Source organism: Amblyomma americanum, chromosome 9 (assembly GCF_052857255.1).
Source record: "Amblyomma americanum isolate KBUSLIRL-KWMA chromosome 9, ASM5285725v1, whole genome shotgun sequence".
Lineage (NCBI taxonomy): Eukaryota > Metazoa > Arthropoda > Arachnida > Ixodida > Ixodidae > Amblyomma > Amblyomma americanum.
This window is the reverse complement of record NC_135505.1, coordinates 127978157-127991376: the sequence shown is the minus strand read 5'-3', so window position 1 is coordinate 127991376 and position 13220 is coordinate 127978157. Positions and strand designations below refer to the sequence as shown.

The window sequence follows — 13220 nt, the reverse complement described above, 5'->3', positions numbered from 1 at the left end:
AGATTCCACGCCCTTAAATGTCACCGTTACCCCGTTGGAACTGATCGCATACACTTTAATTACCGGTGGCGGTATACACTCATAAAATATTCTTCACTGCAGTCCTTGAAAGATTTCAACAATTGGTCGATTCGTCTGTCATGCCTGATGCTGAATACCCTGGAGAGTAGCTGGGCTCTGACTGTCTGTGAATGATCAAGGCATCCCTTCGACGTAATATTACCCAACCGGAAGTTCAACTTCGGCAGCTGTCTTCCCGAGGCTTGTATCTGCCAGCGATTCCCGCGAGAACCCTTCTACGCTGGGGAGAGACTGAGGGGGGGGGGGGGGGGGAATCGTGCCCACTCCTCAGCCTTTGTAACTCCTCATCGGCCGAATACTGCGGATGGCATTCCGTGTAGGGAGAGCGCACGCCTGTCGGTCCCTTATCTTTTTCTTTCGTTCTTTTTCCCCTGGCACCGTTCAGCAAATCCTTTCTCGTGCGAACTTCCGTTGTTTTTTGCGCTTGGGTACTTCGACATTTCACCCCTCGGCTTCGTTTCTACGTTTTTACTTTGTTCGTATTTAACTTCTCACAGGCACGCTACTCGCGATTTGCTCCCCACATTTCTTCTTCCTTTTTTTTTCGTTAAGCAACGTGGCCTTCAGGCGTCGCGGAGCCTTGAAAACTGGGGGAGACCCTTCAGCAGCAGCAGCGAAAGGTGGTTCCGGCGCTACTTCCGGTCGGGGCCAGCGGGAGCGGAAGTAAGGAAAGGGAGAAAGGGGCGCCAGGTAGCCGCACGCGTTTCATTCGACAACCTGCCGAACAGATTCCTTCCGGCGTTGGGATCTTGGGCGGCTTTTCGCACGTGAACTGAAGCCTGGAGGAGATGCCATGAGCGCGAAGCGGTCGCAGCGTTTACACGCGGTTCAGCTGGTGGAAAGCGGGTGCTTTAGGGAAGAAAGGGGATGGAGCCGGTGGCTGCTTGCTGGGAGCACTGGGAGGAAGGACGTGTAGGGCCACCTAGTGGCCGCGGTGAGAACTCGGGAAAGGGGTACCTTGGGAAGACAGGAAATGGAAGTAACGGGTGGGTTCGTGAAAACCGGTGGAAAACCCGTCCCCTCCCCCCTTTCTCCATGCGGTAATACTACTGCGCGGAGGACCCTGATCGGCGGAGGATCGCCGTAAGGTGTTCGCGTTGTGCGCGTGCGTCTGTGAACGCCTGCTACGAGCGGTACTACGAAAGGCGTACGCTTTCATTGATGACGCTGGGAAGGCGAAAAAGAGAGTGCTGAGGGGGGGAGCGCGCTTTGATTCCCTTTCCCTCTTTGGTCTTCTTCCTGTTCTTTTCTTTTTATTATTATTACCTGTCTTGATGCACCGGCAGGTCGGCGTTCATTGAATGAACGCGGGCCCGCAGTGGCGTGCCAGACGTGCTCGGGGCCTGAGCGTCTTGCGTTTCCGGCGGTCGTCGCGAGCTGTTCGCCTAGTCTTCTTTCCGACTTCGAGTGCCGAGAATTTCGCGCGCATTCTGGACAGTTAGAGCGGTTTTCGTGCAGGTGTGAGGAGCTAGTTTTCCCGTGCAACACCGACCGTTCCAGATCTACGTGTGTCCTTGACGAATGTGTAGTGCCCGGTGTATCTTTGACGTCGGGACGTGGACGCTTCGATCACTGACGGCCGTTGATGCTTTCCGTCGTGAGTACGTGACGGTTTCTCTGGTTTTGAAGAGCGGCGTGTTTTTAATCATAATTACTGCAGCTGAGGATATTTTGGTTTGTGTGTCACGTAAAGAACCGCGGTTTTAAAGTTGCACGCTTTATGATGGTAATCAGTGCATTAAGTGCTATACCCTGGCGGCCAAACCCTGATCTGGTGATGGAATGCGATGCAGATAGGTGGGCGGATCACAGCTGTCACACGACCGTGTTAGCTTAAGAGATTAAGGAGGGGCCTTTACCCTCAACGGGTTTAGTCAGGCTGATGACGATTACGATGATTTATTGCATACGAGCAACACTTGAGATTTCTTGTTCTGTCAACAAGCTTTCAGTGTGCACGAACTCTATCGCTTCATAAGGAACGGACTTTACACTTGCGTGTAAACGTACGAACTGCTTGTTAACAATGCAGGCTTTCGTTATCAGCAAGGCAGTGCCGTTTATCAGTGGTATCAGTGTTGCCAGCAGCTTTTGTAAACGTCACTTTACTCTCGTCGATGGTGCAAGTTCTTTGTGTGAACAGCTGAAGTAGTTTGTTCAGCCTTTGTTCTAAGTTCACAACCACGCATTGGCGTGTATAGTGGTCTGTGACCACGCGAACAGCTTTGCTCTTATACATCCCATAATATTCTTGCGGTAGTTGCATCGCATTGTTCTATGATGTTCTAGGCAACTAACGTTTTCCAATGACGGATGTCGGAACCAATGCGTAATTTCGAGCTACTTTTGGATATATTAACAGGGGGGGGGGGGGGGGGGGCATTGCTTTCTCCTCCGCCCGTCCTTCTACGCTGTACCTCTCTCACTATTGATGTAGCGTCAGACTTGTGATGAGAAGGGTCTCGATTGTTCATCTTTAAATCAACGAAAATATTACCACGGTCTGTGACACGTATGAATTGTTTGCACGTGAACTGCGTGTAACTACTCATGTGTCGGTGTCTTCTGAGAACAATATTTGCCGCGAGCGACTGTGCAGTATCTTCTCGTTGTGTGCACAGTGACACCTCAGTTAGAGAGCGTCATTTTCTAGCACTTTTCAGCAAGCGTACATTGCTGAGGCCATTCTGTACGAGGTACACCACTGATTTTTTCACGTTTGTCGAATTCCGCAGAAAACAATTTTCGTACACCTTGAGCTTGGCGCATGGTAGCCTTAGATGCTTATGCACCGTTAAACCCAACCCAACACTACACAACACATTCTGTACGAGAGATTCAATTTACCGTGGACTACTAGTAGTTAAAGCTAAAAACTAGATAAAGGCATCACTACGAACACCATTTGAAAGAAAGCACAGGTGGTGGAAGCGGACGAACAGATACTCATATAGTGCCTCCGTGGTGGCTGAGCGGTTGTGGCGCTCGGCTGCTGGCCCAAAACATGCGGGTTCGATCCCGGCCGCGACGGTCGAATTTCGATGGAGGCGAAATTCTAGAGGCCCGTGTACTGTGCGATGTCAGTGCACGTTAAAGAACCCCAGGTGGTCGAAATTCCCGGAGCCCTTCACTACGACGTCTCTCATAGCCTGAGTCGCTTTGGGACGTTAAACCCCCATAAACCAAACCATAAACCAGATACTCAGATAGTGTGGCTGAGTTCGCATGAAGCGATGTTTAAGTTGAGATGATGATGGCGGGTTTTTTTATGGCGCAAGGGCATGTGTGGCCAAAGAGCGCCATGGCACAAGGTATTTTCTTGTACTCAAGGTGGGGCCAAAGACCCATTTTCCAAGCATTTCACCCTAAATAAGCCGAGCACCAGGCCAGGGGACAGCTTTTGTACCCATTGTATAACCGGTCGGTACCCGGCGGCACTGCACACTAAACAATTTTTCTCACCCTTTAGGGTGTAAATCACCTGTCCCCAGACGAACACCCTTTTCCAATTGTTCGGTGCTAAACAAGGGTGCAGAGATCAGCACCCTTAAGGAAGGGTGCACTTAATGATACTTTAGACGATGTAATGGTCGCACTTTAATCAAAGGATACTATTTTTCCATAACACCTCCACGAATGCATGTTGGAAGGGCGCTCCACGTTGATCTACCCATGAAGCAAAAGCCTTGGACTGATGCACGCCCTCTGAACTTTCATGCTGTGCACCCTTCCTGAAGGGTGCTGATCTCTGCACCCTTTTCAGCACCCAAAAGGGTGTGCGTCTGGGGACAGGTGATTTGCACCCCTAAGGGTGAGAATTTGTTTAGTGTGTGGGGATCGAACCCCGCACCTCCCGCATGCGAGGTGGATGCTCAGATCACTAGGACACCGCTGCGGTGGTGTTTAGGTTGTGACCAGCGCTTTGAGTTATGGCCCGAGTGTGTGCTCAACGGAGGCCCCCCTCCTCTTGCCTTGCCCGCAGGATTGCGGGCTTCCCGTAGAGCTGGCAGCGTTGTGACAACGGGTGCATTGGCAGCTGCTTTGGCCGTCCATGCCTGTGCCCTGAGGACTGTGGCTGCCTCGTCGAGATCTCGACGGCGGACTCGGCAACTTCCACGGTTTCCCTGTAGACCTGCAGGTAAGAGACACCTTCTCCTCGAACATACCCCACGGCTGGCTCTGCTGAGCTTTGCGTGGCTTGCGGTCTGGATGACGTCGTCGAACGTACTGCCGATCCGAATGCTGTTTTGCGAGTGCGGTTTCCGTGGTTTTTCCCCCTTTTATTTTTTTATTTTGCTGTTGCGTCCCTTTCAAAAATTTTTTTAGACATTCTGTAGACTGTCTATAGAGTTCGGTCTATAAATTCTATAGGCTCTCTATAGACAAACCCTGGAGAACAGTTTATAGGCAATACAAATCCTATAGGCAGTCTACACACACACACACACACACACACACACACACACACACACACACACACACACACACACACACACACACACACACACACACACACACACACACACACACACACACACACACACACACACACACACACACACACACACACACGCATATATATATATATATATATATATATATATATATATATATATATATATATATATATATATATACATATATATATATATATATATATATATATATATATATATATATATATATATATATATATATATACATATATATAGGAAAGTGAGAGTAGCGCAAAACGGGACAAAGGGACAGAGAAAGACACTTTTCTCTGTCCCTTTGTCCCGTTTTGCGCTACTCTCACTTTCCATGGATCACCGTTACCGACTCGCCCAAGTTTCTACCCTTGTGAATTATATATATATATATATATATATATATATATATATATATATATATATATATATATATATATATATATATATATATATATATATATATATATATATATATATATATATATATACATATACATATATATATATATATATATATATATATATATATATATATATATATATATATATATATATATATATATATATACATATGTATACAAACTATATCTATAGGAAGGCGTAGAGGCTATAAGAAGTCTGCAGACTGACTGTATATGGACAATTTTTATAAGGCATAAGAAGCGTCGTGGGGCTGGAAGGCGTTGTCGGTCATAAAATTCGCCCATTGGCTGGGGAAAGTGTCGTCACAAAGCCCGGTAATTCCCATTGGCCATGGAAGGAAGTGACGTCGCACGACCAGGAGTGACATCACTTCCAGTAAAGGCATCAGCAGCTTCTAATGCCATTGACACATGGGTAATTAGGTGCCTCTATGAATTTTAAAAACTTTTTCTTATGTTTCCGAATTTTGTAGCTGTGACGCGTCTGAAGAGGCTGACGATGCTTCCTGTTTCGCTGTAAATGCAGTCATCTGACTGTCGGGTCATTTATGTGTGCTACATGTATACCTGTCGGCCAAATGTTTGGGGAATCGGCCAAGGTGGAGTAGACTTGTGATTAGGGAGTAATTACTCATTGACATCGACCAAAGCGCAGCCATGTGGCTGCAAATGATATATGTGCAGCTTCCGTAAAAACTCCGCACTTCAAGAAAAATTATTCTAGGTGCGGGGTCCAGGACACCGGACCTGGACCCCATACGAGGGGAGTTTTTCTTTAACCACGAAGTTTCTACGGAAACTGTATAGCTTTCATATGTAGCCGTATGGGTGGGCTTGGGTGGACGCCAATGGTTGTAATTACTGTCTTATCATTTATGCCTGGTGTAATGCCATGATTCTGTTCGTCCGTAATAGTTTTCTCGCGCTGCTTATCCGGTCCCGGCTTAAAAGACAAATCGCGCCCTCGCTTGAGTGAGCACTCAAGAGCGGAAGGCCAGTACTGTAGAACTCAATTAGAGCAATACCCCGGCCACACGGCATTCCTCGAAGGCCTTTCCAGCAAAGGCACCTCTTTTCACAAAGGAGCCGAGGCTTAAATGAGCTTCGACGCTGCTACACGGTGCAGCCCAAAGGTGACACAGTCGTTGACCTTAGCACTCGCTGTTGTGTTTCACGCGGCTGAAGTGAGTGCTTTAAAATTAAAATGGGGTATTCTGTTCATTCGTTGATCTCAGACATTTTTTTTTTTACTCTAATTGCTTCCCTAAAAGAACTGCAACAGCTGCTCTCATCAGCAGCAGCAAGTTTTTTTGTGTATTGCCTTGGCCACCAGGGGCACTCGGTGTTGCTGCAGCACTTTTGCTGTCTTGAAATTTGGGCACCGAATATAAACACCGGTACAAAAAGCTAAGTCAGACACGCCTTTCGTATTTTTGAAAGTTGTTTTCAAACATTGTTGGCTGCATCGTTGTTTTCTTTGCTTTTACGTTTTGACGTTGGACGGCTCTGCGATCGCAGGTTCTCGATGGCCGCGCCTTTGGGCTCCAAAGGTCTCTGACAGGCGTCTTTGCCTCCAAGGCCCTTAGCGGCTAAGGCGCAGCATTTGTGCCGTGTAGCCGCACTCCTTACGCCTTTGGATATAAGGACCCGGTTCTCAAAGACCTTTGCGGTGCCCGTGTGACAGGGGTATAAAACGTCTGTAAAACGCCGACCACTATTGGGATACCGGGTGGAAGCTTGCGTTCTCAAATTAATCGCATATAGTGTCAGTGCCTTCACGACAGCTCGACAAAACACTTGTGCCGACGCATTTAGTTCCATTAGGCGAGCAGCAGAGGTGTTCAAAATGTTGCATATAGGAAAGAGCGAGAGAGAGGAGACAGAGGACGAAGGAAAGATGTTGCAGCGGGGGCAACTGGGCTCTCCGCTCCTCGGATGCAGCACACAAGGTCACAGTAGCATTTAGTTGTTTCCCTCGCACCGGTTGAATTTTGAATATATATATATATATATATATATATATATATATATATATATATATATATATATATATATATATATATATATATATATATATATATATATATATTATAGCCTGTGACTTCTCAGAGTACGCGTGCCTCCCAGACCACCACTTGGGACATGTCCTGAGGAAGTATTCCCGGCACCTGAAACTTGCCGGTGTGCGCTGCTTTTGCGAGAGAAAAAAATTCGGTATGGTTAAGGGTCCAATTGGGGCTAGAGTTGTACCCCGCTAGGTGCGGGTGGCCCGGAAGGAAAATATACAGCGATGCATTAGTACCGGAACGCGCCGGCTGCCTCGACAGAGGCCTCCCGAGGAACATGTGCAGGCTGTCCGGACCAGGGCATCCGTGTAGTCGGATACAACTCAAGAACACAGCGGCTTTTCCCCGTCAACCCCCTTCCGGCCAGTGGCGTCGGCCGATTCTCCTGACCCTGCTAGGGTGACAATTCAGGGAGGGAAGCCGCAATGGAGAGAGGGGTCTATCTTCGACCATGGAGAGAAGGGATTATCTATTTTCATCTACCACTCCCTGCTTTGTCAGAGTAGCAAGCAGAGTAATGACAATCGGCGGACGCCATTGGCTGGAAGGAGGGTCCACTGACGGGGAAAAGCCGCTGCGTTCTTGAGTTGTAGCCGACTATAGCTTCCATCGTCCGAACTGGTTCGACCCGGCAGGCTGTGTCGTGCTTTCGAAGCGGCGTCTCGAACTGGCCTAATCTCTTCTCCATTGCACTGACAGTTGTGGCGTCACTCCTGTCGCACGACTCGAACCAAGCAATCCTTGATCTCCGAGTCCGCACTCTTGACACATCCCAGCCACCGAAGGAGTCGAAACATACCGGATACACTCGCGTGGCTAGCTCCAGGAACACCTGCTCCGACCACCCGGACGCCTTCCGAGCTTAAAATATCCGGTAACGGTCCCGCCTTTTGTCTCCTCCGCGGCACACCGGAGGTCGAAGCGGTGCCGTACGACCCCGCACACGGCCTCCTCGGTGGCATCGACCGGCACGAACCGTACCAGGTCGAGCGCCCCGCTGTGCTCGCACTATTGTGCAAGAGTCGAAAGCGGGAACAGCCTTCGTTGCCGGCGCTAAGCTCTTAGGCGCCGAGCGGAACCGTGGGCTGCAGAGGACAAACTTGACCGTGCACGCGTATGCATCTACACGGGGCTAGTGGAGTGGAACAGCCTCTTCTCTCAAGTCCGGTGTGCATGCACGCCCCGCGGCCGCTGGTTGCATCTGCGTGCATCGGCGCGTTACGACGCGCGAGCCCCAGGAGGTCCTGTGGCGTGAATTCTCCTGGATGCTGCAACATTTGTGGTTCATTTTGTCCAAGGCTTCCCAGCAGACAATGGGGGAAAGGAGTCGCCCTTTATGGTTCTGCGCAGCGTTGCTGCAGCTGTGGTCATGGCGCAGTTGAGCTGGCGTTGCTTGGTCGAAAGATGATTAATGTTATTTGCGCCTCATCGGGTGTTTGTACACCTTCGGTCATAGCTCTCGTGTGCCTTCCCCCACAGCCTGAAACTCTCTGGAGCGTCAAACTCCGTGAACCCTAAGCCCTATGCCTGATGACAATAAGGCTTATTTCGAGACTGCAGTGACCGTCAGAAGGGGCATTACATGCGCGACAGATTTTACAGTGGTAATAGGAATAATAAACAAAAACAGGAAATATTCTAACCAGAGAGCTGTCTAGATTGTGTTCTTTTCTTCGGGCTGAAGTTTCACACCCTATCAGAGATATTTTATCTTGTGTCCTTTCGAGCAATTCATTGCTCTTTTTCAATGCCATTTTGGTTCTCCAAGCGTGAAGCGCTCCACTCTACGGTAGCAGGCTCCCTTCTAACCGTAGACGAATTGTCTGGTGTCATATTACTTTCGTTCCTTTACCAGGGTATCGTATAGATTATGTAGATTGATTTTTTTTTGGCACCTGTCAATTTCAGCGATGCAGCGCATAAAACTTATCATGGTGGGAAAATCAACACGAAGACGTCTTCTGGGAACGGTGTATACATTCGACTCAATTGATCTGTTATGGAGAATAGTCTCGAAACCAATTGCTGAAATTTCCTTAGAGTGGCACGGTATCTCTGCTGTTCGCATGGACTGTGTGGGCGAGCAGCTTCGGGCCACGGTGCACGCAACTATGTGCGACGGTTTTCATTATTATTTTTTACCGTATCGACCCGAGAAAGACCGTAGATAAAAAGCTCAGCTTCTTCCCACGCCGGACTTCCCGGCGCTCGTTATTCACCTACGCTCATCGCGCCGTGGGGGTTGTTTGTGCAACCCGGAGACGGTGCGCGGAGGGACGGAAGCGCGTATGGATGGCCCCGCTATATCTCTACTGCGAGGCTATGACCTTAAGGGGGCAGAAAAGACGCGCCTTTCATAACAACGCCTCTCTTTTTGTTTTTCTGAACTCTTTATTTTTTTCATTCGCTGCCTTTGCTATGCTTTCTGTACGGTGCTTTACGTTTGCTATCCGAGTTGTTCCTGAAGGGCGGACGCCCAAGCTGCGTTGTCTTCAGTAATTCGTTGGTTGGACAGTGATTGGACTTTGGCTGGACATTGGCTGGACGTTGGCTGGGCGCTTTCGTTCCTTTTCCTTAGATTTCTATGCACTGCCTTAGTTCGCTATCCGAATTGTTCCTGAAGGGCGGACGCCCAAGCTGCTTTTCAGTGATTCGTTGGCTGGACAATGACTGGACAATGACTGGACAATGACTGGACAGTGACTGGACATTGGCTGGACGTTGGCTGGGCGCTCCCGTTCCTTTTCCTCAGGTTTCTGTGCGATGCCTGAGTTAGTTATCGGAATTGTTCGTGAACGGCGGACGCGCAAGCTGCGTTCTCTTCAGTGATTCGCTGTTTGGACAGTGATTGGGCAGTGATTGGACATTGTCTGGGCGCTCCCGTTCCTTTTCCTCAGATTTGTATGCGGTACCTTGCATGTGATATCGGAATTGTTCGTGAACGGCGGGCGCTCAAGCTGCGTTGTCTTAAGCTATTCGTTGACTGGACATTTGGTGGACACTGGCTGGACGTTGACTGGATATTGACGGGATGTGAGAGATCTGGCGTGTTGGCAACGGTTATTTCTGTTTTTTTTATTGTCAAATTAAAGCGATTATGTGATTCAGGGTGCAAGTCTGACATATTTGATGCGATGCTTTGGTCCTGCCCCACAAAAATGTATTCAGTGTATTGACTGTTTATAGACATTTGTCTATAAAGTCTACAGACTGTGTATAGACAAATCCTAGGGAATAGCCTGCAGGCAATACAAGTCCTATAGGCGATGTATAGATTTATAGCCATACACTTTCAGTAGAATTTCGGCTATACACCGTGTATACACTGAATAGACAAAGGATATATTTATAGGAAGGCAGTTGTATACAAGACACGCTCTATTGACCACTTTTATAAGGGCAGACACCTAACATGTAAAGAAAATTTCGTCGGTTGGAACACTCATATTTTTTGCTTGTTTGCTTGGACAAGGCTGTACCCATTACAGATATGGGGAGTTATCAAGCTCTCACATCGCGGTCATAAAAAAAAAAGGTGCCTGTTTTACGTCCTATGTGGCAACTTTTGTAACCTTGTTTCCCGAAAGATTACCTCGACGTCGAACCCTACCGCTTGCAGTTTTGTGGTTGTTGGAACAACAAGTAGTCTTACAAGCCTCTGCTGAAAACGCCTTTTTGCGGTTTACTGATCCGGAGTTCCCGAGTTCGAACCCGACCGCGGCGGCTGAGTTTTTATGGAGGCAAAACGCTAAGGCGCCCGTGTGCTGTGCGATGTCAGTGCACGTTAAAGATCCCCAGGTGGTCGAAATTTTTCCGGAGCCCTCCACTACGGCACCTCTATCTTCCTTTCTTCTTTCACTCCCCCTTTATTCCTTCCCTTACGGCGCGGTTCAGGTGTCCAACGATATATGAGACAGATACTGTGTCATTTCCTTTCCCCAAAAACCAATTATTATTATTATTTAAGTGACCGTGCGCTGTTAAGATGAAACTTGCGTAACATTCAACGTTGCATTATACTATACAGCCAGGGGAGCCTGTGTGGGCGTTTTAAATTTGAAGAAGTGTTGTAAGAGCGCCTGTCGGCCGACGGTCGCACGGTGATCCTCGACGTTGATTGCAACGCCCCCGCCGGACGTTGTTGTCATAAAGCGGCACGTCACGAATCTGAAAGGTCACTTCCGGAATAACATTTATAACGCGTTATTGCCTAAGCAATCCATTGGTTGTAGGAGCGTGGGACGGCAGAAGCACTACACACCGGGCACAAGGCGACGACGTTTACAAAAGACAACAACGCGTACAATATGTGACACAGTTGGGATAAAAAGAAAGGAAATGATTACCAATCATTATGACTCTGTTTCTCTTGGTCACTTTTGTCTTTCAATGTGGCTGCATTATATTACACTTCTGAGAGAAGGGCAAGTACCATCAGAGCTAATCTCACTGATCTGGTCCCTGGCTCACCAGGGCCTGTGCGGGAGCGGGAAGGCGCACGCGATCGCCCGAAGGCTCACTTTCCGGTCGATCGCCGCTGACGCGCCGCCTCCACGCGAGGAACACCTCACTTCGGGTGACGAACTCACAACATTCCAGGAAGTAATTTCTCATTATAAACTCGGTCGTAAGACCTATCCAGCAGCGGATAAACAGCTGAGCAGAAACGAACAAATCATGTGGAGGGAATTGCAAACCGCGGTGTTTTCAAACCCTCAACGGTACGGTAAATGGCATCCGGAAGTCTTTAAATCCTAGATGTACGCACTGCAATAGCATTGCAGATCTAGTCCACATGGTCTGGTCCTGCCCTTCCTATAACGACCCGAATAGAAATGTACAATCCTGGGAGACCTTATTGCGCAACCAAAGCAGAAGAACAACGCGAAGTCATCGGTCTCGCCCTGACCGCCACCGAGTCCCAAGGGATTCCGGCCCACGGTTAGGGGAATGAAGGGGGGTTTAGGCTAAACCCTTCTCCCCCGTCATATTTGAAGGGTGTGAATTAAACTTATTTCTCGCTCTCTCTCTCTCACACTTCTATTACACTTTTATTTTGTGCCAATTTCTCCTTGGTCTTGTTTTTATTCATTTCGCGTCAATTCCACCCATATTCGGTTCGAATGACTCGCGCGTTCTGTTAACATTCGCGACCGGCAGCGCAACAACCCTCCAGCATGTGCTAACTCGGTCGTCCCTGCTCGTCTGACCCGTCCGCGCAGTTCAAAGCGCCGTAAAAGCGTGGTGAAGAAGAGCGTCATGTTTTTTTTTTTATCCGGACCCCCGTTTGCACCTGCCGACTTCGCTTGCCGTTGCCCCTGCTTGTGCTGCTGCTGCTTCTTACTGTGCGTGGAGTCGCCGCTTTCAGTGCGCCTCGCGCAGTTTCTCAATCGGTTTCCGCCCGCGCGCTTCTTGGAAGTCCGTGAAGCCGCGAGCGAGCGCACGTCGCCGCACAACGCTTGGATGTAGATCCAATCTCTGCGCCCCTCTGTGGACTCTTTTTCTCTCGGCGCGCCTTTTCTTTCCTTCCCTTTTCTTTTTTTTATCTCTTTTTCGCACCCTCCAGGAATTCTGGTGGCAGTGTTCCAGCCATTTCAGCTTCCACGTGCTTAGATGGCAAGCTGACTGCTATTGCCGACAGAGAGAGAGGAGGAGTGATGAGGCAAGCTTGGCTGTTGTCTGCTCTGCGTGCGGGTCGATCGGTAGTTCATTCGGGCTACGTGAATGTGAGATGAAATGCTATGAGCGTAGGTATCTCTTGCTACTGAACGTTGTAATGCGAACAGCGGCGCCCAGAACATCAAATGATTCCCATAATCAATCAGTCTGTCAGTCCAGTTCAGTCTAGTCCAGTTCAGTTTAGTCCCGTTTAGTCCAGTTAATTTAGTCTAGTTCAGTTTAGTCCCGTTTAGTCCTCCACAGTCTAGTCCTGTTCAACTTAGTCCAGTCTAGTCCTGTTCAATTTAGTCCTGTTCAGTTTAGTCCCGCTTAGTCCTGCCCAGTTTAGTGCAGTTCAGTTTAGTCCAGTTCAGATTGGTCAAGTTTAGTTCTGTTCAGTTTAGTCCCGTTTAGTCCTGTCCAGTCTAGTCCAGTTTAGTATAGTTCTGTTTAGTCCAGCTCAGTTTAGTCCTGTTCAATTTAGTCCCGTTTAGTCCAGTTCAGTCCTGTTCAGTTTAGTA

The 13220-nt window shown here is 48.6% G+C and overlaps 1 protein-coding gene across 12 annotated transcripts in view; it reads left to right on the top strand.

Annotated features, from left to right (window-relative positions):
* The window catches only part of sd (TEA domain transcription factor 1 homolog scalloped), a 198241-nt gene that overhangs the window by 95017 nt on the left and 90004 nt on the right, over window positions 1–13220 (top strand). For all 12 annotated transcript variants that reach the window (XM_077637202.1, XM_077637204.1, XM_077637203.1 and 9 more), the window contains exon 2: window positions 4064–4219. The gene's annotated coding sequence lies outside the window, so the exon portion shown is untranslated. The remainder of the gene's footprint in view (window positions 1–4063; window positions 4220–13220) is intronic.